The 15493-nt window shown below is 37.3% G+C and overlaps 10 non-coding genes across 10 annotated transcripts; all 10 read left to right on the forward strand.

The window, feature by feature from the left end:
- Nucleotides 1-1103: 1103 nt before the first annotated feature.
- TRNAK-UUU (transfer RNA lysine (anticodon UUU)) lies at nt 1104-1176 on the forward strand. The gene has a single exon. It is a non-coding gene; the product is annotated as a tRNA-Lys (tRNA).
- A 327-nt stretch (nt 1177-1503) lies between these two features.
- Nucleotides 1504-1594, forward strand: TRNAR-UCU (transfer RNA arginine (anticodon UCU)). Its single transcript is given in 2 exon segments — nt 1504-1540; nt 1559-1594. It is a non-coding gene; the product is annotated as a tRNA-Arg (tRNA).
- Nucleotides 1595-3112: 1518 nt separating this feature from the next.
- On the forward strand, nt 3113-3185 carry TRNAK-UUU (transfer RNA lysine (anticodon UUU)). Its single transcript has one exon. It is a non-coding gene; the product is annotated as a tRNA-Lys (tRNA).
- Nucleotides 3186-3512: 327 nt separating this feature from the next.
- On the forward strand, nt 3513-3603 carry TRNAR-UCU (transfer RNA arginine (anticodon UCU)). Its single transcript is given in 2 exon segments — nt 3513-3549; nt 3568-3603. It is a non-coding gene; the product is annotated as a tRNA-Arg (tRNA).
- Nucleotides 3604-5121: 1518 nt separating this feature from the next.
- Nucleotides 5122-5194, forward strand: TRNAK-UUU (transfer RNA lysine (anticodon UUU)). Its single transcript has one exon. It is a non-coding gene; the product is annotated as a tRNA-Lys (tRNA).
- A 327-nt stretch (nt 5195-5521) lies between these two features.
- TRNAR-UCU (transfer RNA arginine (anticodon UCU)) lies at nt 5522-5612 on the forward strand. Its single transcript is given in 2 exon segments — nt 5522-5558; nt 5577-5612. It is a non-coding gene; the product is annotated as a tRNA-Arg (tRNA).
- A 1518-nt stretch (nt 5613-7130) lies between these two features.
- On the forward strand, nt 7131-7203 carry TRNAK-UUU (transfer RNA lysine (anticodon UUU)). The gene has a single exon. It is a non-coding gene; the product is annotated as a tRNA-Lys (tRNA).
- A 327-nt stretch (nt 7204-7530) lies between these two features.
- On the forward strand, nt 7531-7621 carry TRNAR-UCU (transfer RNA arginine (anticodon UCU)). The gene is given in 2 exon segments: nt 7531-7567; nt 7586-7621. It is a non-coding gene; the product is annotated as a tRNA-Arg (tRNA).
- Nucleotides 7622-11148: 3527 nt separating this feature from the next.
- Nucleotides 11149-11221, forward strand: TRNAK-UUU (transfer RNA lysine (anticodon UUU)). The gene has a single exon. It is a non-coding gene; the product is annotated as a tRNA-Lys (tRNA).
- Nucleotides 11222-11548: 327 nt separating this feature from the next.
- Nucleotides 11549-11639, forward strand: TRNAR-UCU (transfer RNA arginine (anticodon UCU)). Its single transcript is given in 2 exon segments — nt 11549-11585; nt 11604-11639. It is a non-coding gene; the product is annotated as a tRNA-Arg (tRNA).
- The last annotated feature ends 3854 nt before the right edge of the window (nt 11640-15493 follow it).

Genomic DNA, 15493 nt, shown 5'->3' on the forward strand with positions numbered 1-15493 from the left:
TAAGGTCATTTTGTGGAGCGCCCTCTCCGAGCCTGGATAGCTCAGTCGGGAGAGCATCAGACTTTTAATCTGAGGGCCCAGGGTTCAAGTCCCTGTTCAGGCGGCTTGGTTAAAGAAAAGGTATATCAATTGCATACTCTTTTCAGGATCCAATGAATGGGGAGTCCTATTAGAGATGTTTCAAAAAAGTCTTAATCAAGTCATTACATACCCATCTGTCTTCTACATTCTTTGACAAGGGTTAAGAAGACTTACCCAAACTGTATCATGTAGTTTGTTGATTATCTTTTACCCAATTCAATGTTCAAAATGTAAGGTAGTGTCCGATTAACTTGATAAAGTTGGTCAACAGCTGATAGGTCATCTTTTTATTTGTGAATCTCTGATCACCGTGTTGAATCAGGTCGGATCTCTAGTGCAATGGATAGCGGCTTGGAGTCCTAGACGAATGTAGCAAAAGCATTCAAAGGCTTTGTGTTCAAACACCAGCTGGGTCAATTTTATCCCTCCTCTTATTTTATAACTAATTGAAACAGTAACAAGCAATGCCTGCGTCTGCATCACCAGAAACATTTACCAAAATGGCAGTGAAAGAAAGTCTACTTAAACAGAGACTGTTTGCTTTGAAAACATTGCATAATCTATGCCCAAGAGGAAGTTCCCAAAGAAACTGCTGAAAATGTATGTAATTCAGTTGGTAGTAATAGTATTTGGCACTTTATTGATTTCACAAGGTCATTTTAGACACATGATTTCTAAGTCAGCCGAAAATCAGATAGTATAAATTTCAGGATTTAAAATGGATTACGTGTGCTGCTGAAATTTCAAATGCTTAACACCTTCAATGCTACAGGAGATTTTCCTCCTGTGCTGAATGATCTGTAAATCCATTGTTCATGACGAGCTGAGCTCGTCATAAGCACACGACAAGTGTACTGCACGACGAGCTGAGCTCGTCATGAGCATGGAAGGGGTTAAAACATCAATTTGTTATTAAACTCTACAAATTTGATTGCTAATATATGTAACCATATTAATACACAGAGTGTAGGTCAGTGTACGTCCACATTTGTTTAGCTGATTTTAAGACAGAGTATAGCAGAGCCTGGATAGCTCAGTCGGTAGAGCATCAGACTTTTAATCTGAGGGTCCAGGGTTCAAGTCCCTGTTCAGGCGGTTGCTTCCTTTAAAGAAAAATTACTCTAATTGGATGCTCTTTTTGTGTTCCCCTGCATGACGAATAAGATATTCCATTACTAAAATTGCAAAAACGTCTTTCATGGAGTTGTGAAATGCACATCTGCCTCATATATCATGTGCCATTTGACTAAACTTAAGTCGTACGTAGACTTACCTAAGGTATCATGTAACTTGAGACGGTGAATATAATTTCCCCAATTCAATATTCAAAATAAATCCATGGTTATAGTATCAAATGAACTTTATAAAGCTGATCAACATTATTTCATTTCAGAATATCTCTGCACCTAATCAGAGCGTATTGGCTCTGTGGCGCAATGGATAGCGCATTGGACTTCTAGGTGAATGTAAAAAAGATATTCAAAGGTTGTGGGTTCGAATCCCACCAGAGTCAGTTTTATCCCTATTTATTTCATAACTGTTTAAAAGAGTAATAAACAGTGCATGCATGCTTCTGCTTCACCAAAAAGGGCAGTGAAAGGAAGTCTATTTTAAATAGATACTATTCAAATTACGCAATCTTTGCAGAAGAGGAAATTGGCAGCTGTACTTATGAAAATGTAATTTACTCAGAAGTAAGATTTTGGGCCCTTCCTTAATTTTACAATGTCAATAAAAACATATGACTTCTAAGTCAGCAAAAAAAATGAGATAGTAGCAATTTCAGGACTTACAATAAGGTTAAATTTACTGAAGAGATTTCAAATGCTTGAAGTACCAATTCATTATTATATTCCGCGTATTCAGTACTTAATACCGGCAACCATCTTAAGAAACGTAGTGATAGTTGGGACACTTCCAAATGTTGATAAGGTCATTTTGTGGAGTGGCCTCTCCGAGCCTGGATAGCTCAGTCGGGAGAGCATCAGTCTTTAAATCTGAGGGCCCAGGGTTCAAGTCCCTGTTCAGGCGGCTTGGTTAAAGAAAAGGTATATCAATTGCATACTCTTTTCAGGATCCAATGAATGGGGAGTCCTATTAGAGATGTTTCAAAAAAGTCTTAATCAAGTCATTACATACCCATCTGTCTTCTACATTCTTTGACAAGGGTTAAGAAGACTTACCCAAACTGTATCATGTAGTTTGTTGATTATCTTTTACCCAATTCAATGTTCAAAATGTAAGGTAGTGTCCGATTAACTTGATAAAGTTGGTCAACAGCTGATAGGTCATCTTTTTATTTGTGAATCTCTGATCACCGTGTTGAATCAGGTCGGATCTCTAGTGCAATGGATAGCGGCTTGGAGTCCTAGACGAATGTAGCAAAAGCATTCAAAGGCTTTGTGTTCAAACACCAGCTGGGTCAATTTTATCCCTCCTCTTATTTTATAACTAATTGAAACAGTAACAAGCAATGCCTGCGTCTGCATCACCAGAAACATTTACCAAAATGGCAGTGAAAGAAAGTCTACTTAAACAGAGACTGTTTGCTTTGAAAACATTGCATAATCTATGCCCAAGAGGAAGTTCCCAAAGAAACTGCTGAAAATGTATGTAATTTAGTAGGTAGTAATAATATTTGGCACTTTATTGATTTCACAAGGTCATTTTAGACACATGATTTCTAAGTCAGCCGAAAATGAGATAGTACAAATTTCAGGATTTAAAATGGATTACGTGTGCTGCTGAAATTTCAAATGCTTAACACCTTCAATGCTACAGGAGATTTTCCTCCTGTGCTGAATGATCTGTAAATCCATTGTTCATGACGAGCTCAGCTCGTCATAAGCACACGACAAGTGTACTGCACGACGAGCTGAGCTCGTCATGAGCATGGAAGGGGTTAAAACATCAATTTGTTATTAAACTCTACAAATTTGATTGCTAATATATGTAACCATATTAATACACAGAGTGTAGGTCAGTGTACGTCCACATTTGTTTAGCTGATTTTAAGACAGAGTATAGCAGAGCCTGGATAGCTCAGTCGGTAGAGCATCAGACTTTTAATCTGAGGGTCCAGGGTTCAAGTCCCTGTTCAGGCGGTTCCTTCCTTTAAAGAAAAATTACTCTAATTGGATGCTCTTTTTGTGTTCCCCTGCATGACGAATAAGATATTCCATTACTAAAATTGCAAAAACGTCTTTCATGGAGTTGTGAAATGCACATCTGCCTCATATATCATGTGCCATTTGACTAAACTTAAGTCGTACGTAGACTTACCTAAAGTATCATGTAACTTGAGACGGTGAATATAATTTCCCCAATTCAATATTCAAAATAAATCCATGGTTATAGTATCAAATGAACTTTATAAAGCTGATCAACATTATTTCATTTCAGAATATCTCTGCACCTCATCAGAGTGTATTGGCTCTGTGGCGCAATGGATAGCGCATTGGACTTCTAGGTGAATGTAAAAAAGATATTCAAAGGTTGTGGGTTCGAATCCCACCAGAGTCACTTTTATCCCTATTTATTTCATAACTGTTTAAAAGAGTAATAAACAGTGCATGCATGCTTCTGCTTCACCAAAAAGGGCAGTGAAAGGAAGTCTATTTTAAATAGATACTATTCAAGTTACGCAATCTTTGCAGAAGAGGAAATTGGCAGCTGTACTTATGAAAATGTAATTTACTCAGAAGTAAGATTTTGGGCCCTTCCTTAATTTTACAATGTCAATAAAAACATATGAATTCTAAGTCAGCCAAAAAAATGAGATAGTAGCAATTTCAGGACTTACAATAAGGTTAAATTTACTGAAGAGATTTCAAATGCTTGAAGTACCAATTCATTATTATATTCCGCGTATTCAGTACTTAATACCGGCAACCATCTTAAGAAACGTAGTGATAGTTGGGACACTTCCAAATGTTGATAAGGTCATTTTGTGGAGCGCCCTCTCCGAGCCTGGATAGCTCAGTCGGGAGAGCATCAGACTTTTAATCTGAGGGCCCAGGGTTCAAGTCCCTGTTCAGGCGGCTTGGTTAAAGAAAAGGTATATCAATTGCATACTCTTTTCAGGATCCAATGAATGGGGAGTCCTATTAGAGATGTTTCAAAAAAGTCTTAATCAAGTCATTACATACCCATCTGTCTTCTACATTCTTTGACAAGGGTTAAGAAGACTTACCCAAACTGTATCATGTAGTTTGTTGATTATCTTTTACCCAATTCAATGTTCAAAATGTAAGGTAGTGTCCGATTAACTTGAGAAAGTTGGTCAACAGCTGATAGGTCATCTTTTTATTTGTGAATCTCTGATCACCGTGTTGAATCAGGTCGGATCTCTAGTGCAATGGATAGCGGCTTGGAGTCCTAGACGAATGTAGCAAAAGCATTCAAAGGCTTTGTGTTCAAACACCAGCTGGGTCAATTTTATCCCTCCTCTTATTTTATAACTAATTGAAACAGTAACAAGCAATGCCTGCGTCTGCATCACCAGAAACATTTACCAAAATGGCAGTGAAAGAAAGTCTACTTAAACAGAGACTGTTTGCTTTGAAAACATTGCATAATCTATGCCCAAGAGGAAGTTCCCAAAGAAACTGCTGAAAATGTATGTAATTTAGTAGGTAGTAATAATATTTGGCACTTTATTGATTTCACAAGGTCATTTTAGACACATGATTTCTAAGTCAGCCGAAAATGAGATAGTACAAATTTCAGGATTTAAAATGGATTACGTGTGCTGCTGAAATTTCAAATGCTTAACACCTTCAATGCTACAGGAGATTTTCCTCCTGTGCTGAATGATCTGTAAATCCATTGTTCATGACGAGCTCAGCTCGTCATAAGCACACGACAAGTGTACTGCACGACGAGCTGAGCTCGTCATGAGCATGGAAGGGGTTAAAACATCAATTTGTTATTAAACTCTACAAATTTGATTGCTAATATATGTAACCATATTAATACACAGAGTGTAGGTCAGTGTACGTCCACATTTGTTTAGCTGATTTTAAGACAGAGTATAGCAGAGCCTGGATAGCTCAGTCGGTAGAGCATCAGACTTTTAATCTGAGGGTCCAGGGTTCAAGTCCCTGTTCAGGCGGTTCCTTCCTTTAAAGAAAAATTACTCTAATTGGATGCTCTTTTTGTGTTCCCCTGCATGACGAATAAGATATTCCATTACTAAAATTGCAAAAACGTCTTTCATGGAGTTGTGAAATGCACATCTGCCTCATATATCATGTGCCATTTGACTAAACTTAAGTCGTACGTAGACTTACCTAAAGTATCATGTAACTTGAGACGGTGAATATAATTTCCCCAATTCAATATTCAAAATAAATCCATGGTTATAGTATCAAATGAACTTTATAAAGCTGATCAACTTTATTTCATTTCAGAATATCTCTGCACCTCATCAGAGTGTATTGGCTCTGTGGCGCAATGGATAGCGCATTGGACTTCTAGGTGAATGTAAAAAAGATATTCAAAGGTTGTGGGTTCGAATCCCACCAGAGTCACTTTTATCCCTATTTATTTCATAACTGTTTAAAAGAGTAATAAACAGTGCATGCATGCTTCTGCTTCACCAAAAAGGGCAGTGAAAGGAAGTCTATTTTAAATAGATACTATTCAAGTTACGCAATCTTTGCAGAAGAGGAAATTGGCAGCTGTACTTATGAAAATGTAATTTACTCAGAAGTAAGATTTTGGGCCCTTCCTTAATTTTACAATGTCAATAAAAACATATGAATTCTAAGTCAGCCAAAAAAATGAGATAGTAGCAATTTCAGGACTTACAATAAGGTTAAATTTACTGAAGAGATTTCAAATGCTTGAAGTACCAATTCATTATTATATTCCGCGTATTCAGTACTTAATACCGGCAACCATCTTAAGAAACGTAGTGATAGTTGGGACACTTCCAAATGTTGATAAGGTCATTTTGTGGAGCGCCCTCTCCGAGCCTGGATAGCTCAGTCGGGAGAGCATCAGACTTTTAATCTGAGGGCCCAGGGTTCAAGTCCCTGTTCAGGCGGCTTGGTTAAAGAAAAGGTATATCAATTGCATACTCTTTTCAGGATCCAATGAATGGGGAGTCCTATTAGAGATGTTTCAAAAAAGTCTTAATCAAGTCATTACATACCCATCTGTCTTCTACATTCTTTGACAAGGGTTAAGAAGACTTACCCAAACTGTATCATGTAGTTTGTTGATTATCTTTTACCCAATTCAATGTTCAAAATGTAAGGTAGTGTCCGATTAACTTGAGAAAGTTGGTCAACAGCTGATAGGTCATCTTTTTATTTGTGAATCTCTGATCACCGTGTTGAATCAGGTCGGATCTCTAGTGCAATGGATAGCGGCTTGGAGTCCTAGACGAATGTAGCAAAAGCATTCAAAGGCTTTGTGTTCAAACACCAGCTGGGTCAATTTTATCCCTCCTCTTATTTTATAACTAATTGAAACAGTAACAAGCAATGCCTGCGTCTGCATCACCAGAAACATTTACCAAAATGGCAGTGAAAGAAAGTCTACTTAAACAGAGACTGTTTGCTTTGAAAACATTGCATAATCTATGCCCAAGAGGAAGTTCCCAAAGAAACTGCTGAAAATGTATGTAATTTAGTAGGTAGTAATAATATTTGGCACTTTATTGATTTCACAAGGTCATTTTAGACACATGATTTCTAAGTCAGCCGAAAATGAGATAGTACAAATTTCAGGATTTAAAATGGATTACGTGTGCTGCTGAAATTTCAAATGCTTAACACCTTCAATGCTACAGGAGATTTTCCTCCTGTGCTGAATGATCTGTAAATCCATTGTTCATGACGAGCTCAGCTCGTCATAAGCACACGACAAGTGTACTGCACGACGAGCTGAGCTCGTCATGAGCATGGAAGGGGTTAAAACATCAATTTGTTATTAAACTCTACAAATTTGATTGCTAATATATGTAACCATATTAATACACAGAGTGTAGGTCAGTGTACGTCCACATTTGTTTAGCTGATTTTAAGACAGAGTATAGCAGAGCCTGGATAGCTCAGTCGGTAGAGCATCAGACTTTTAATCTGAGGGTCCAGGGTTCAAGTCCCTGTTCAGGCGGTTCCTTCCTTTAAAGAAAAATTACTCTAATTGGATGCTCTTTTTGTGTTCCCCTGCATGACGAATAAGATATTCCATTACTAAAATTGCAAAAACGTCTTTCATGGAGTTGTGAAATGCACATCTGCCTCATATATCATGTGCCATTTGACTAAACTTAAGTCGTACGTAGACTTACCTAAAGTATCATGTAACTTGAGACGGTGAATATAATTTCCCCAATTCAATATTCAAAATAAATCCATGGTTATAGTATCAAATGAACTTTATAAAGCTGATCAACTTTATTTCATTTCAGAATATCTCTGCACCTCATCAGAGTGTATTGGCTCTGTGGCGCAATGGATAGCGCATTGGACTTCTAGGTGAATGTAAAAAAGATATTCAAAGGTTGTGGGTTCGAATCCCACCAGAGTCACTTTTATCCCTATTTATTTCATAACTGTTTAAAAGAGTAATAAACAGTGCATGCATGCTTCTGCTTCACCAAAAAGGGCAGTGAAAGGAAGTCTATTTTAAATAGATACTATTCAAGTTACGCAATCTTTGCAGAAGAGGAAATTGGCAGCTGTACTTATGAAAATGTAATTTACTCAGAAGTAAGATTTTGGGCCCTTCCTTAATTTTACAATGTCAATAAAAACATATGAATTCTAAGTCAGCAAAAAAAATGAGATAGTAGCAATTTCAGGACTTACAATAAGGTTAAATTTACTGAAGAGATTTCAAATGCTTGAAGTACCAATTCATTATTATATTCCGCGTATTCAGTACTTAATACCGGCAACCATCTTAAGAAACGTAGTGATAGTTGGGACACTTCCAAATGTTGATAAGGTCATTTTGTGGAGTGCCCTCTCCGAGCCTGGATAGCTCAGTCGGGAGAGCATCAGACTTTTAATCTGAGGGCCCAGGGTTCAAGTCCCTGTTCAGGCGGCTTGGTTAAAGAAAAGGTATATCAATTGCATACTCTTTTCAGGATCCAATGAATGGGGAGTCCTATTAGAGATGTTTCAAAAAAGTCTTAATCAAGTCATTACATACCCATCTGTCTTCTACATTCTTTGACAAGGGTTAAGAAGACTTACCCAAACTGTATCATGTAGTTTGTTGATTATCTTTTACCCAATTCAATGTTCAAAATGTGAGGTAGTGTCCGATTAACTTGATAAAGTTGGTCAACAGCTGATAGGTCATCTTTTTATTTGTGAATCTCTGATCACCGTGTTGAATCAGGTCGGATCTCTAGTGCAATGGATAGCGGCTTGGAGTCCTAGACGAATGTAGCAAAAGCATTCAAAGGCTTTGTGTTCAAACACCAGCTGGGTCAATTTTATCCCTCCTCTTATTTTATAACTAATTGAAACAGTAACAAGCAATGCCTGCGTCTGCATCACCAGAAACATTTACCAAAATGGCAGTGAAAGAAAGTCTACTTAAACAGAGACTGTTTGCTTTGAAAACATTGCATAATCTATGCCCAAGAGGAAGTTCCCAAAGAAACTGCTGAAAATGTATGTAATTTAGTAGGTAGTAATAATATTTGGCACTTTATTGATTTCACAAGGTCATTTTAGACACATGATTTCTAAGTCAGCCGAAAATGAGATAGTACAAATTTCAGGATTTAAAATGGATTACGTGTGCTGCTGAAATTTCAAATGCTTAACACCTTCAATGCTACAGGAGATTTTCCTCCTGTGCTGAATGATCTGTAAATCCATTGTTCATGACGAGCTCAGCTCGTCATAAGCACACGACAAGTGTACTGCACGACGAGCTGAGCTCGTCATGAGCATGGAAGGGGTTAAAACATCAATTTGTTATTAAACTCTACAAATTTGATTGCTAATATATGTAACCATATTAATACACAGAGTGTAGGTCAGTGTACGTCCACATTTGTTTAGCTGATTTTAAGACAAAGTATAGCAGAGCCTGGATAGCTCAGTCGGTAGAGCATCAGACTTTTAATCTGAGGGTCAAGGGTTCAAGTCCCTGTTCAGGCGGTTCCTTCCTTTAAAGAAAAATTACTCTAATTGGATGCTCTTTTTGTGTTCCCCTGCATGACGTATAAGATATTCCATTACTAAAATTGCAAAAACGTCTTTCATGGAGTTGTGAAATGCACATCTGCCTCATATATCATGTGCCATTTGACTAAACTTAAGTCGTACGTAGACTTACCTAAAGTATCATGTAACTTGAGACGGTGAATATAATTTCCCCAATTCAATATTCAAAATAAATCCATGGTTATAGTATCAAATGAACTTTATAAAGCTGATCAACATTATTTCATTTCAGAATATCTCTGCACCTCATCAGAGTGTATTGGCTCTGTGGCGCAATGGATAGCGCATTGGACTTCTAGGTGAATGTAAAAAAGATATTCAAAGGTTGTGGATTCGAATCCCACCAGAGTCACTTTTATCCCTATTTATTTCATAACTGTTTAAAAGAGTAATAAACAGTGCATGCATGCTTCTGCTTCACCAAAAAGGGCAGTGAAAGGAAGTCTATTTTAAATAGATACTATTCAAGTTACGCAATCTTTGCAGAAGAGGAAATTGGCAGCTGTACTTATGAAAATGTAATTTACTCAGAAGTAAGATTTTGGGCCCTTCCTTAATTTTACAATGTCAATAAAAACATATGAATTCTAAGTCAGCAAAAAAAATGAGATAGTAGCAATTTCAGGACTTACAATAAGGTTAAATTTACTGAAGAGATTTCAAATGCTTGAAGTACCAATTCATTATTATATTCCGCGTATTCAGTACTTAATACCGGCAACCATCTTAAGAAACGTAGTGATAGTTGGGACACTTCCAAATGTTGATAAGGTCATTTTGTGGAGCGCCCTCTCCGAGCCTGGATAGCTCAGTCGGGAGAGCATCAGACTTTTAATCTGAGGGCCCAGGGTTCAAGTCCCTGTTCAGGCGGCTTGGTTAAAGAAAAGGTATATCAATTGCATACTCTTTTCAGGATCCAATGAATGGGGAGTCCTATTAGAGATGTTTCAAAAAAGTCTTAATCAAGTCATTACATACCCATCTGTCTTCTACATTCTTTGACAAGGGTTAAGAAGACTTACCCAAACTGTATCATGTAGTTTGTTGATTATCTTTTACCCAATTCAATGTTCAAAATGTAAGGTATTGTCCGATTAACTTGAGAAAGTTGGTCAACAGCTGATAGGTCATCTTTTTATTTGTGAATCTCTGATCACCGTGTTGAATCAGGTCGGATCTCTAGTGCAATGGATAGCGGCTTGGAGTCCTAGACGAATGTAGCAAAAGCATTCAAAGGCTTTGTGTTCAAACACCAGCTGGGTCAATTTTATCCCTCCTCTTATTTTATAACTAATTGAAACAGTAACAAGCAATGCCTGCGTCTGCATCACCAGAAACATTTACCAAAATGGCAGTGAAAGAAAGTCTACTTAAACAGAGACTGTTTGCTTTGAAAACATTGCATAATCTATGCCCAAGAGGAAGTTCCCAAAGAAACTGCTGAAAATGTATGTAATTTAGTAGGTAGTAATAATATTTGGCACTTTATTGATTTCACAAGGTCATTTTAGACACATGATTTCTAAGTCAGCCGAAAATGAGATAGTACAAATTTCAGGATTTAAAATGGATTACGTGTGCTGCTGAAATTTCAAATGCTTAACACCTTCAATGCTACAGGAGATTTTCCTCCTGTGCTGAATGATCTGTAAATCCATTGTTCATGACGAGCTCAGCTCGTCATAAGCACACGACAAGTGTACTGCACGACGAGCTGAGCTCGTCATGAGCATGGAAGGGGTTAAAACATCAATTTGTTATTAAACTCTACAAATTTGATTGCTAATATATGTAACCATATTAATACACAGAGTGTAGGTCAGTGTACGTCCACATTTGTTTAGCTGATTTTAAGACAGAGTATAGCAGAGCCTGGATAGCTCAGTCGGTAGAGCATCAGACTTTTAATCTGAGGGTCCAGGGTTCAAGTCCCTGTTCAGGCGGTTCCTTCCTTTAAAGAAAAATTACTCTAATTGGATGCTCTTTTTGTGTTCCCCTGCATGACGAATAAGATATTCCATTACTAAAATTGCAAAAACGTCTTTCATGGAGTTGTGAAATGCACATCTGCCTCATATATCATGTGCCATTTGACTAAACTTAAGTCGTACGTAGACTTACCTAAAGTATCATGTAACTTGAGACGGTGAATATAATTTCCCCAATTCAATATTCAAAATAAATCCATGGTTATAGTATCAAATGAACTTTATAAAGCTGATCAACTTTATTTCATTTCAGAATATCTCTGCACCTCATCAGAGTGTATTGGCTCTGTGGCGCAATGGATAGCGCATTGGACTTCTAGGTGAATGTAAAAAAGATATTCAAAGGTTGTGGGTTCGAATCCCACCAGAGTCACTTTTATCCCTATTTATTTCATAACTGTTTAAAAGAGTAATAAACAGTGCATGCATGCTTCTGCTTCACCAAAAAGGGCAGTGAAAGGAAGTCTATTTTAAATAGATACTATTCAAGTTACGCAATCTTTGCAGAAGAGGAAATTGGCAGCTGTACTTATGAAAATGTAATTTACTCAGAAGTAAGATTTTGGGCCCTTCCTTAATTTTACAATGTCAATAAAAACATATGAATTCTAAGTCAGCAAAAAAAATGAGATAGTAGCAATTTCAGGACTTACAATAAGGTTAAATTTACTGAAGAGATTTCAAATGCTTGAAGTACCAATTCATTATTATATTCCACGTATTCAGTACTTAATACCGGCAACCATCTTAAGAAACGTAGTGATAGTTGGGACACTTCCAAATGTTGATAAGGTCATTTTGTGGAGTGCCCTCTCCGAGCCTGGATAGCTCAGTCGGGAGAGCATCAGACTTTTAATCTGAGGGCCCAGGGTTCAAGTCCCTGTTCAGGCGGCTTGGTTAAAGAAAAGGTATATCAATTGCATACTCTTTTCAGGATCCAATGAATGGGGAGTCCTATTAGAGATGTTTCAAAAAAGTCTTAATCAAGTCATTACATACCCATCTGTCTTCTACATTCTTTGACAAGGGTTAAGAAGACTTACCCAAACTGTATCATGTAGTTTGTTGATTATCTTTTACCCAATTCAATGTTCAAAATGTGAGGTAGTGTCCGATTAACTTGATAAAGTTGGTCAACAGCTGATAGGTCATCTTTTTATTTGTGAATCTCTGATCACCGTGTTGAATCAGGTCGGATCTCTAGTGCAATGGATAGCGGCTTGGAGTCCTAGACGAATGTAGCAAAAGCATTCAAAGGCTTTGTGTTCAAACACCAGCTGGGTCAATTTTATCCCTCCTCTTATTTTATAACTAATTGAAACAGTAACAAGCAATGCCTGCGTCTGCATCACCAGAAACATTTACCAAAATGGCAGTGAAAGAAAGTCTACTTAAACAGAGACTGTTTGCTTTGAAAACATTGCATAATCTATGCCCAAGAGGAAGTTCCCAAAGAAACTGCTGAAAATGTATGTAATTTAGTAGGTAGTAATAATATTTGGCACTTTATTGATTTCACAAGGTCATTTTAGACACATGATTTCTAAGTCAGCCGAAAATGAGATAGTACAAATTTCAGGATTTAAAATGGATTACGTGTGCTGCTGAAATTTCAAATGCTTAACACCTTCAATGCTACAGGAGATTTTCCTCCTGTGCTGAATGATCTGTAAATCCATTGTTCATGACGAGCTCAGCTCGTCATAAGCACACGACAAGTGTACTGCACGACGAGCTGAGCTCGTCATGAGCATGGAAGGGGTTAAAACATCAATTTGTTATTAAACTCTACAAATTTGATTGCTAATATATGTAACCATATTAATACACAGAGTGTAGGTCAGTGTACGTCCACATTTGTTTAGCTGATTTTAAGACAAAGTATAGCAGAGCCTGGATAGCTCAGTCGGTAGAGCATCAGACTTTTAATCTGAGGGTCAAGGGTTCAAGTCCCTGTTCAGGCGGTTCCTTCCTTTAAAGAAAAATTACTCTAATTGGATGCTCTTTTTGTGTTCCCCTGCATGACGTATAAGATATTCCATTACTAAAATTGCAAAAACGTCTTTCATGGAGTTGTGAAATGCACATCTGCCTCATATATCATGTGCCATTTGACTAAACTTAAGTCGTACGTAGACTTACCTAAAGTATCATGTAACTTGAGACGGTGAATATAATTTCCCCAATTCAATATTCAAAATAAATCCATGGTTATAGTATCAAATGAACTTTATAAAGCTGATCAACATTATTTCATTTCAGAATATCTCTGCACCTCATCAGAGTGTATTGGCTCTGTGGCGCAATGGATAGCGCATTGGACTTCTAGGTGAATGTAAAAAAGATATTCAAAGGTTGTGGATTCGAATCCCACCAGAGTCACTTTTATCCCTATTTATTTCATAACTGTTTAAAAGAGTAATAAACAGTGCATGCATGCTTCTGCTTCACCAAAAAGGGCAGTGAAAGGAAGTCTATTTTAAATAGATACTATTCAAGTTACGCAATCTTTGCAGAAGAGGAAATTGGCAGCTGTACTTATGAAAATGTAATTTACTCAGAAGTAAGATTTTGGGCCCTTCCTTAATTTTACAATGTCAATAAAAACATATGAATTCTAAGTCAGCAAAAAAAATTAGATAGTAGCAATTTCAGGACTTACAATAAGGTTAAATTTACTGAAGAGATTTCAAATGCTTGAAGTACCAATTCATTATTATATTCCGCGTATTCAGTACTTAATACCGGCAACCATCTTAAGAAACGTAGTGATAGTTGGGACACTTCCAAATGTTGATAAGGTCATTTTGTGGAGCGCCCTCTCCGAGCCTGGATAGCTCAGTCGGGAGAGCATCAGACTTTTAATCTGAGGGCCCAGGGTTCAAGTCCCTGTTCAGGCGGCTTGGTTAAAGAAAAGGTATATCAATTGCATACTCTTTTCAGGATCCAATGAATGGGGAGTCCTATTAGAGATGTTTCAAAAAAGTCTTAATCAAGTCATTACATACCCATCTGTCTTCTACATTCTTTGACAAGGGTTAAGAAGACTTACCCAAACTGTATCATGTAGTTTGTTGATTATCTTTTACCCAATTCAATGTTCAAAATGTAAGGTATTGTCCGATTAACTTGAGAAAGTTGGTCAACAGCTGATAGGTCATCTTTTTATTTGTGAATCTCTGATCACCGTGTTGAATCAGGTCGGATCTCTAGTGCAATGGATAGCGGCTTGGAGTCCTAGACGAATGTAGCAAAAGCATTCAAAGGCTTTGTGTTCAAACACCAGCTGGGTCAATTTTATCCCTCCTCTTATTTTATAACTAATTGAAACAGTAACAAGCAATGCCTGCGTCTGCATCACCAGAAACATTTACCAAAATGGCAGTGAAAGAAAGTCTACTTAAACAGAGACTGTTTGCTTTGAAAACATTGCATAATCTATGCCCAAGAGGAAGTTCCCAAAGAAACTGCTGAAAATGTATGTAATTTAGTAGGTAGTAATAGTATTTGGCACTTTATTGATTTCACAAGGTCATTTTAGACACATGATTTCTAAGTCAGCCGAAAATGAGATAGTACAAATTTCAGGATTTAAAATGGATTACGTGTGCTGCTGAAATTTCAAATGCTTAACACCTTCAATGCTACAGGAGATTTTCCTCCTGTGCTGAATGATCTGTAAATCCATTGTTCATGACGAGCTCAGCTCGTCATAAGCACACGACAAGTGTACTGCACGACGAGCTGAGCTCGTCATGAGCATGGAAGGGGTTAAAACATCAATTTGTTATTAAACTCTACAAATTTGATTGCTAATATATGTAACCATATTAATACACAGAGTGTAGGTCAGTGTACGTCCACATTTGTTTAGCTGATTTTAAGACAAAGTATAGCAGAGCCTGGATAGCTCAGTCGGTAGAGCATCAGACTTTTAATCTGAGGGTCAAGGGTTCAAGTCCCTGTTCAGGCGGTTCCTTCCTTTAAAGAAAAATTACTCTAATTGGATGCTCTTTTTGTGTTCCCCTGCATGACGTATAAGATATTCCATTACTAAAATTGCAAAAACGTCTTTCATGGAGTTGTGAAATGCACATCTGCCTCATATATCATGTGCCATTTGACTAAACTTAAGTCGTACGTAGACTTACCTAAAGTATCATGTAACTTGAGACGGTGAATATAATTTCCCCAATTCAATATTCAAAATAAATCCATGGTTATAGT

The sequence above is a fragment of the Lissotriton helveticus genome, chromosome 1_1, assembly GCF_964261635.1.
Source record: "Lissotriton helveticus chromosome 1_1, aLisHel1.1, whole genome shotgun sequence".
Lineage (NCBI taxonomy): Eukaryota > Metazoa > Chordata > Amphibia > Caudata > Salamandridae > Lissotriton > Lissotriton helveticus.